Genomic DNA, 9,541 nt, shown 5'->3' on the forward strand with positions numbered 1-9,541 from the left:
AATGCATCAAATTAGAGACATCAGTTCTGCACCTCATGACAGCACTATGCAGCAGGCATAGCTCCTTCAGTAGCAAGCAGTAAAATTACTCCCAGGCAGGCCTGCAATTCTTTGAATTACATGTGCTCCATGCACCATAGCCAAGGACTCGTTTTCTGTTTGCACAGCAGCTCTAGCACTACTAGACAATAATTCAGATTGGAGGACTTTAGCCTTGTTCCTTCACTTCTGCTCTGTAGCCATTTGTAAGCATCACAGGTGTCCCCCACATCTCTCCTGGTAAGCAGGTTTGAGTAGGCCATGCCAGTGCATTTCAGAGGTAGCTAATCCCAAACACTTAAATGGTGCACACTCCAAGGAGATTTGCTTGGGGCTTACATTTTACTGAATGAGATAAACAGACCTGAGAGTCTGTGATTCAAAAAGACAGAGAAAAACATTGGAGTGGGGAAAACCCACAAAATTATACATGAAAGTGAGGTGAGTTTTATGAAATTGTATTTTTCCCAATGATTTTTTATCAGAACCATCCACACTTACACAGCATGGAAAGAAAATACTGAAGGAGACAGAGTCAACTGTCTGGAGAGCAGACCAGAATTAGACATTGGCTTGCAACCTGCTTAGAAAAAGCCAGTGGCAATCTGGATTGCCTTTACACAAGAACCCTGGTGCACTCTTTTCTTGAACGTTGTGCTGAGTCTGGGCATTGTGTTATCAGCAGGGAGAGGTCAGAGCTGAAAGAGAAAAAATTGATGAGCAGATCGTTGACTTGGAATGAACAACTTGTACAGTATGAGAAAGATTAAAAGTTCTGAAGTGATTTATGCCAGCTGAGGATCTGAGCTGGCTAGTTTAGTTTTGGCCACTAGCCAACCTAAAGGGTGAGAACAGGGCCCAGTGGTCTGCAAATAACTGAAGGCTATTAAATACCAAGGAGGAAATTAAATGATTTAATGAAGCACACAAAGGTGTAACTAGAAGTAGTTGGACTTAATTAAGGAAGGGAAAATTGTAAATGAGTATCCAGAAAGCTTCTTGCTAATGAAATATAATAGTCTGAAAATCACCTTTGCCTGAGACTTAAAACTGGGTGTGACAGCATACCAGTGTCTTGAAGGTTGAGAAATTTATAGTGTGGTAAATTTATAGTTGCTTGCAGCCTTGGGCTCAAATATGTGCATCTTACCTTTTGCATACATCATGTATGTTTGAGGGTCATACAAACCCACTATATATTTTTTCTACCTTTAATGTGTATCTGCTCCTCTCTCTTTTGAAAAGAAAAACCCATAACCGAAATCAACAAACAACTCTAACCCAAAATCTCATACCAAGGTATGCTTAATAGAGAGCTGGTTTTCTGGCTAAATGGAGAAAAGTGATGATAATTATGTGGAAGAGTAGCCAGGATAGTCCTTGGCTAAATTCTCAGATTAAGACGTTTTCTGAGCTGTCTCAAATTCTTGGAAAATGTCCTTCCTGCAGTGAGGGTGGTACAAAGAGACTGTGCACACTCAGGTAGGAGAAAACTCGAGTTTGTCTGGAGCATTCAGGTACCTCTGTGATGTAAAGAAGAGATACAGAATTGTTGCTGCTCCCCTTACACTCAAACCAGTAGCAACAGGCTAAGGGAGTGACATTTCCATTTCTGAACAAACTGTGAATCAGTAGCTCAGGTATTTGAGAGGCAGAGATTATTCTGAATTTGCCAAAATGGCCACATCTGAATTTATTTCACAGCTCATTAGGGAGCTGTGTATAATAAATTACACAGCATGTTATGTTCAGCTAACCTGCCAGCTCCCTGGTTTGTTTTATGCTCTGGGTTGCTGAGTGTGAATAAGCAAATAGTGCCTATTCGACCATTGTCTCATTGTGCAAATGACAGAGAAAGCGACTTGACAGAGGGGATTTTTTTCTTTCCATCAACCCTAAACTGGTTTCTTGCAAACCTGGGGGTGATTTTTCTGCGCTGTACGTCCATGAGGGCTGCTTCCAGTAGATAAGAAAGGAGATGTTAGCAGGAGGACAGAGCTACCTAAAGGCAGGAGGGTTTATTTTTCTTTCCTAATTGTTGCTTACAGGGATGTTTCCTCTCTGCCCAATACTTTACAGTGCTGAGTGGGCAGGATTTCCAGAGAGGCTGGAGATATCTTGTAGACCTCAAGGACATGCTGGACAGAGGCTCAGCCTCGCCATTTTGCTACTCATGTTGGGCTGTGGTTTCATCTGTGTGCTGCTCAGCGCTGGGCAGAGGGAGCAGGCTTCACTTTCCACAATTCATCATGTAACAGCTGCAAGTTTTGGTATTTTTACTTGACTATGCAATCCCAGTTTGTTTTGTGGTCTCTGTGAGAAGGCACAGTTGTTGATGTGGAGGATAGCAGCAAAGAAGGAAGAATTGCTGTTCAGAGTGACTTTTTTTTTTCCCTCTCAGTATTTGAGCCCTGCTCTTATTTTTGCTTAATTTTTTTTTCTTTTTGTGTTTCACAGCTGGGGAGATGTCTCACTGTGATGTGTTTCCCTTTTCTGTCAGTACCATCCAGGATACATTTTTATCACAGGCTACCTGTTCCTGGACATAATGACAACTGTGGGAGATTGTGTGGGGACAGCTCCTGTTTTCTGTTCTGGCACGTTTGCATTAAATCTGGTCTAAATACAAAAGCTATACCAATGGTCTATACAAATTTCCCAGTTGGTTTCATAAATCAACTACATCCATAAATTTCATATGTATTTTAGATTGCAGAGGGCTTTATTCAGTGTTCCAGGAGTTAAAAGGAAAAAAAAAAAAAGCTAACAATAATTTGATAGTCTTATATCATATAAGGAGTGTCCTGAGAAGGAAAAAAGTATGTCTTTACTAAATCAGGTTTCAAATAGATAAAGGACTGGTGCTCAGATGGACTCAGATTCTTCCATGAAGTAAGTCACAGTGTAGAGTTTAATTTCCAGGCAGGTGTTAAAGGATCAGCAGCTTTCACAGGTGCATGAAAGCAATACACAGCTGTTAAGCCACTTGAAACCTGTTGCTGCATTTTTAAAATCAGCCACTTCCAGCTGCTGGGATGAGGCTGGGCTTTTGTTTGCTGGTGTGGTTTTGTGGCAGACCAGTTTGTGTGCTGAGCCAGCATTTGGGAGCTGTAGGTGCCTTGCAGCAGGCAGGAGCTGTGAGCATAACCGGAGGCAGACTCTGCCACGTCTCTGTTTCACCAGCTGTGGCCAGGGGAAAAATTGCACTCACCTTCTTTATATGTGTGGTAATGACAAGTGCTCTGTTGAAGCCAGGCACTGGGGCTAAGAAACCTGTCTCTATTTCTCTCTGCAACGGGTAACATAGCTGAACAACCATCCCCTCCCACACATGCACACCCAAATAGCTCTGCAGGCTTCTGATGCTGTCTGACACTGACCCAAGTAAAAGGTGCAAACAATCTGCTCTGTGCAACAGAATAGAGGGATTTCCATTTCCCTGAAACTGTACATTCCACCTTAATTGCTTTCTTGTAATAATATAGCAATATTGTGTTGGCTTTGTATGAATAATTCAGGGCAGTAAAATGATAAAGTTATCAACACAAGATGGCTTACAGTGATTATTTAATGCAGTTCATAGATATTTCAAAGACAAAAAGACATATCTGCAGGTGGAATGTGACATACTACATTGAAAATGTGTACAAATGTATTAATGCTATTACTGGGGTAGAGGAAAAATAAGAGTCAGCTGAAAACAGTGAATAAAACATTTTTATATTCCCTGAATGTATGATAAAACCTTCTAGTAAATAATGAACAAAAGATCTCTGCAAAATTCAGATAATCTCTTGTGCAATTGGTACACTATATTCTATGAAAAGGAATGGGAGGGCTGGAAGAACAGGGTTCTTTTCTGGTGGGGTGGTTAATAAATGTGGCAGTATGTGAGCAGCAGCAATTTATAAGGGCGCAGATTTTACGGGTGGGCTGCACGTATCAGAGGGTGCTGGGGCTTTGCATTAGAAAACATGCCCTGTGTGCAAAAGATCTTCTTTCTTTGTTCCCCTTCCTCCCCCAGTCCCCCTGCTCTGCAAAGGAGCAACTGAAGGCAGCTTAAAAACAAGCCATGAAATGTTACGGCCCTGAGCTGCCAGGATGCAGTTGTGTTTTGTGCTGCCTCTCAAGCCCAAGCTCATGCTGGAGCCGGAGGAACTGAGGGAAACAACTTGTTGGAGCAAAACTCAGTGGCTACTAAAATCTCCTGACAGCTTCAGCTGTGCTAGCAAGTGAGCTGGGGAGAAGGGCAGTCCACATTTCCCCAGGTCCCCAGTCCCCGTGTGTGCTGCCCACTCAGGAGGCACTGCGGGCACAGTGGCACAGCCAGCCTGCTCAAGAACCTTGAGAACTGCTTGGCAGACCAGCCAAGACTGAAAAGATGAAGGCTTTGAATTTTTAGGGATGAATCTCAAGCCATTCTTAAGTTTAGACCACAGTTTGCTTTATGTAAATGGATACAGTAAGTTCTGTTTAACCTTGGGAAGCGCCTTGCAGGCATCACTAGAGATGGGCCCCTGAAACAAGCTTGAAGATTTCTCCTGTATTAAATGGTCTTGTTAAATATGTCTCTTTCTCTCTCTTTTTTACATACCTCCCCGTTTAAAGTGAGCCAAAGGGGAATCTTCACTCTAGAGTGTCAGAGAAAAAGAAAAAAGTCTTAACTTAATTCTCTGGTATCTTTTTCCTCCCCATTCTATCACTCTTTACACTATTCATTTACCTGTTTACTATTAAAAGAACTATCTGATGGTGGCATTACTTGGTGAAACGATATAGATATGCTAAGTGGAGTGTGACAGATGAATTCCATAATTTGAAAACCTTCTAGCTACGAGGTAGCAAGCAGTGTCTTTTTTTCTGTCTTTATTGACTATTAAAGTGCCACTTTGCAGCTTATACTGTTCCAGTGACATGGTTTTCCATGCAAAAAAGTCCAGTTTTTTTATGGAACTGAAAAAATCTTCCCATCTGTGTTCATGTGGGCTGTGTAATAATAGGATAATTTGTTCGGACCAGAGAAAATAGTTTGTTTTGTTAAGAAAATGGCTTTTCATTACCTTCCTAGAATATTTAAGTATGTAAATTAGAGCCTTGCATATTAGTTGCAGGGCATTCAAGTGCCATTGGCATTGTTTCAATATACCTATGCCAGAGCTGCTGCTGGCCAGGATGTGGCAAGGCAAAGGGAAAGATATGAGGTTGTGTGAATACAGCTGGTCTGAGTGATCCTGGTGGGAAATGTGACCACAAATACTTAGTTCCCTTCTGTGATTACTTTCTGGTCTAATTACTTTGAGAGAAGATAGAATGATTGTCTTTTCAATAAGCTGACATAGTTTTTAGATTGAAACTGTAAAGCATTTTTCTTCAGTGGAGGTTTCCATTTTAATAGACTAGGAGTGCTTACGAACTCAGCTTATCTCATTTTGGCTCAGTTCAGTAACAGCTGAGGAGTAACTTCATTAAACATGTGCTGTGTGGCAGGGGAACATTGCTTTGCCAAAATCTATGCTTATTGTGAAGTATATTATTTTAACAAGGGAAAGCCAGGATTTCATTATGCATTTATTCTCATGGTAAAGATAATTGTATTTGTCTCTCGTACAGGAACTTTCATGGACCTTAATAAATATGAATTAAACTTAACCTAGCCTTTTACTTTGCAGAAAAGTGATAAATATCCATCTTTAAAAATCAGTTCTCAAAGTAGGCTGTGATTTTATATTTGTGTCTACTGTTAATTGGACTGTGTGTGGGGAAAACCCAGATCTTGATCTTGGTTACCCCCTAAGGAGTGTCAGTAAATGTGCTGGGGTTAACAGATTTGTGCAGATGTTTCCATAATAAAAAGCTTGTCTCAAGTCTTGATGCTGGAATTCTGACCTTGTCCTTCCCTTTCTGGTAGCAGATGTTCACGTAAGAATGGGGTAGTGACTTAAGTGCAACAGGAGTCCTGAGCTACAGGAAGGCTTTTTGTAGCTGAAATCTAAGGTGCAGTTTCTGATTATGTACAACTTGGTGGGATCCTTTCCTGCCTCTTCTGAGACGTCTGCTGGTCCCAGGATTTCAGCCATGCAGTGACTATAGCAGAGCAGGAAACAGAGCTTTCATTCCCTGTGAGTTTCTGGTGGTGGGCATCTAGAAGGATGTTCAAAGAGCCTGACCCTAAGTGTGCAATTCCATGGAAAAGGAAAGGGTTTTTTTCCTCCAGCCTAATTCAGGTGCCTTGATTTTCCTTCTGTTCACTGTGTATATAGGAAAGGTATAAAATGCAGTTTCCTATGCTGGATGGTGTCAATAGCTGTATTTTATTAATTTCTAGGCCAAAATCATCTGGATGAAATAACTAAACTGAAAACTCTTTAAACCTTTTATCCTATAAAATGTTAGTATCTCTTTTAGGTTTCACAATAATTCATTTTTTAAGTGCTTCATTCGGTTTTAATCAAGGGCACAAGCATTTTGGTGTTATTCAGGCAAAACCACGTCTCTTCTGGCTGCTGCAAAGAGATTAATCTCAGTTTATGTTGTTTTAGAGTTCAGCCTCCAGGTTGCTGTCCACTGAGCCCCCTGAGGCCTTCAGTTTTTGGTAAATTCCCTCTGGCCAAATGCCTAGTCCATGCTAATGCACTTGCTGTGATTTTCAAAATTCTGCCCAGATGGTCTTTTTTCCTCTGGAATAGTTTGTGATGCTCAACTTCCCATTTTCCTCAAGGGAGAAATATATAATTGAATTTGTGGGTTTCAGTAGTCTTACTAATGACTTTCTGCTTGTTCTGTCCTTTTTAAGTAGTTACAGATGCTTCACTGGCACTTTTATATTGTCCTGCATTGTTTCCATCAGTTGCTGGATTTCAGGAGGGAGAGATGTAAACTGTGCTTCAGCTTCTCTGAGACAAAGCTGACAGAGCTTTGAAAATGAGGCACATGCTGCTGTTGAATATTTTGCCTTTCCGAGTTGCATTTTGCAAGAGAGAGCTGGGAAAGTATATTCATGAGAGAAACTACTGATTCTGAAATGCTTGTCTCTCAAAGTCCAAAGGGCATCAAGTAGGAAACCATTAACTTTTGGCTCAGAACTTGCCCTTTAGCAACACACAGAACATTATTAAAAAACAACCTTTAAGGATTTTGCCAGTGAACATGTCTGACTATTTCTTTATCAGCCTCTCAGCAGTGCTAACTCAAGATGTGGCCTGGGGAGCCCAGCCTGTCTTCCAGTGTGTGTGCCCATGGCAGAGACTCCAGCCTCTGCATCACCTACAAGAGGGGACCTGCTGGGCTCTGTGTAGCATTCCTGGGGCCTCTGGTGTTCTTGAAAACCCCTCTCTGTTTAGGAGTGATTTAAAATGGAGTGCTGTGATAGTTTAATATAAATGATAAAAGCAGAACAAGTAGAAATTATTTTATCCTTGCCTTGTGGTAAGCTGTGCAAAAGGAAGAGATAAGGCTGCTATGTTCCTGTTGTGACAGAGGCTTTTTCACCCTTGAGAGCTACAGCTAGCTGAAAACAGAAATGTGTTCTGGAAGTAACATCAAGAGAAATTATTTTTTTGGCTCTGTTCATTAAAGCTGTATTTTTATTCTTGATGAAGAACCAAGGAATTAAGTTTAAATGGGTATTAGTCTGCTAAGGGAATGCTCTGAAAGAAATATTTCGAGGTGGAGTTTGTGGTTTTCTCTAGGTAGGTAGTGTCCTGTGCTTAGCTTGCTTACAACAAGCTGACACCAGTGGTCAGTCAGCTTTGCTCTAAATGCTGTGAATTCAAGTGTTCAGTTAGAAATCTGAGACTTTAATACTTAAATCTACAAAGACAGTGATCAAGTATTTTTAAAACTTTCTTTCCTTGTCTGTTCTTGGCTGTTGTGATTTTGCATGCAAAATCAGCTTTTTTAAAATGACATTCTCAGATCCTCTGTATTAACAGCAGCAAAGTAGACTCCTAATCTGAAAAGAAACTTGCAGGCACAGCCGCTGTTCCTGGGGCTGACATACTCAGGCACAAAAACCTGGAAACTGGATGGACTCAGGTACAGCATCTCTGCTGCTTTTGTGTGGTCTGGTCTCAGGGGAAAGTTGCATCAGAAAGCAGCCTGAGCAGTGTTTTTTGTGTGGCAGTGATGGCCACAGTTGTCTGCAACTCTGCAGAGAAAGAAGGACATTGTGAAGGCACGGTGGGGCTGTCACACACACACAGCCTGTGACCCTGGTCAACTCACACCTTCCTGCCCTTTCAAATGCAGACATACTCCAGCCTCCTGCTGGAAGATAGCACAGGTAAGCCACGGTTCTTATTAATATAAAAAACCACAACAACAACAACAACAAAAACAAGAAGCAAACAAACAAAAATTTATGTATCTCATCAAATTGTCATACTTAAAATAGCTGCATCAATTCCCACTTGGCAGCTGTGGATATTCCCATCCAGGGTTAGAAATTTTATTTCTAACCCTGGAAACCTGCAATGTGACACTGAATCTTCTTTAATTTTACCCTTTGTATATGAACTGCACCTTCAGCCTTTTAGAGTACTTCCCACAGCTGGATATATAGAGAGAGCATTGTTTCTAACCAGGGGCTTTATTTTACAGCATTTTTGAAGCTGTTTGGGGAATGGAGTTGCTTTCTACTACAGGAACTCATCTCGTGGTAAAGCATGTTGGTATCTTACCTATAATCCTCCAGTGCTGCTTCCCAGGCTGTTAAATGTCAGGGCTCTCCTTGTCACATCTATCTCTATGACCTTGCCCCCAAGATGGCTATGGAAATTTGGAAATTGCAGCAATACCTTGCAGAGAGAGTTGTCAGCCCAGGAACAGCATCAGCTTTTTATTTATTTATTTATTTAAAGCAAAGATAATTTTGACAGCTGGATGTTACCACGTGGTGGTTGTCTTGCCATTGCTTGCAGGCTGGTTGCAGTCACTCCTGACTGAGAGCTGTTCAGCTGGAGCTCAGACTCCAGAGGTGTTGGGTGACGAGCTTCTGTCCTCATGTGCCAAGCAACAAGTGCTGCCTGTTGGCAGCCCAAGCTCCCAAATCAGTTCTGTCAAGGTTTTAGAGTCAACCATGGCAATCTTTTGCTTTGCTTGCCTCTGGAGCCAAACTCCTTATCACTGAGTTGCTGTCACATGCTAGCTAATATAATCTGCATCGAGCCTCTCTGCTTTTGACTTGCTACAGGACAAGGGAAACCTGTGCATTCAAAGCTCACACAATTTAGTGCATTCTTCCTCGCCCGCTGGGCTGGACAGAAGAGCATTTTTTACATTAAAACGTTTCTCTGCCAATGTTGGTGTGATAAAACAAATTGTGGATAAACTGGGTTATGCCAGCAAAAACGAGACAGGTGGAAAATGCTTTATTCACTAGGAGCGCAGGTGTTTCACAAGAAGACACAGAGGCATTTCTGGAGCTAACAGTATCATTTTCCTTGGAGCTCAAGCTTAACATCCTGTTCTTTTCAACTTGTTCCAGGTTGCTGTGTGGTATAAT

Source organism: Pyrgilauda ruficollis, unplaced genomic scaffold, assembly GCF_017590135.1.
Source record: "Pyrgilauda ruficollis isolate IOZ18807 unplaced genomic scaffold, ASM1759013v1 scaffold89, whole genome shotgun sequence".
NCBI lineage: Eukaryota > Metazoa > Chordata > Aves > Passeriformes > Passeridae > Pyrgilauda > Pyrgilauda ruficollis.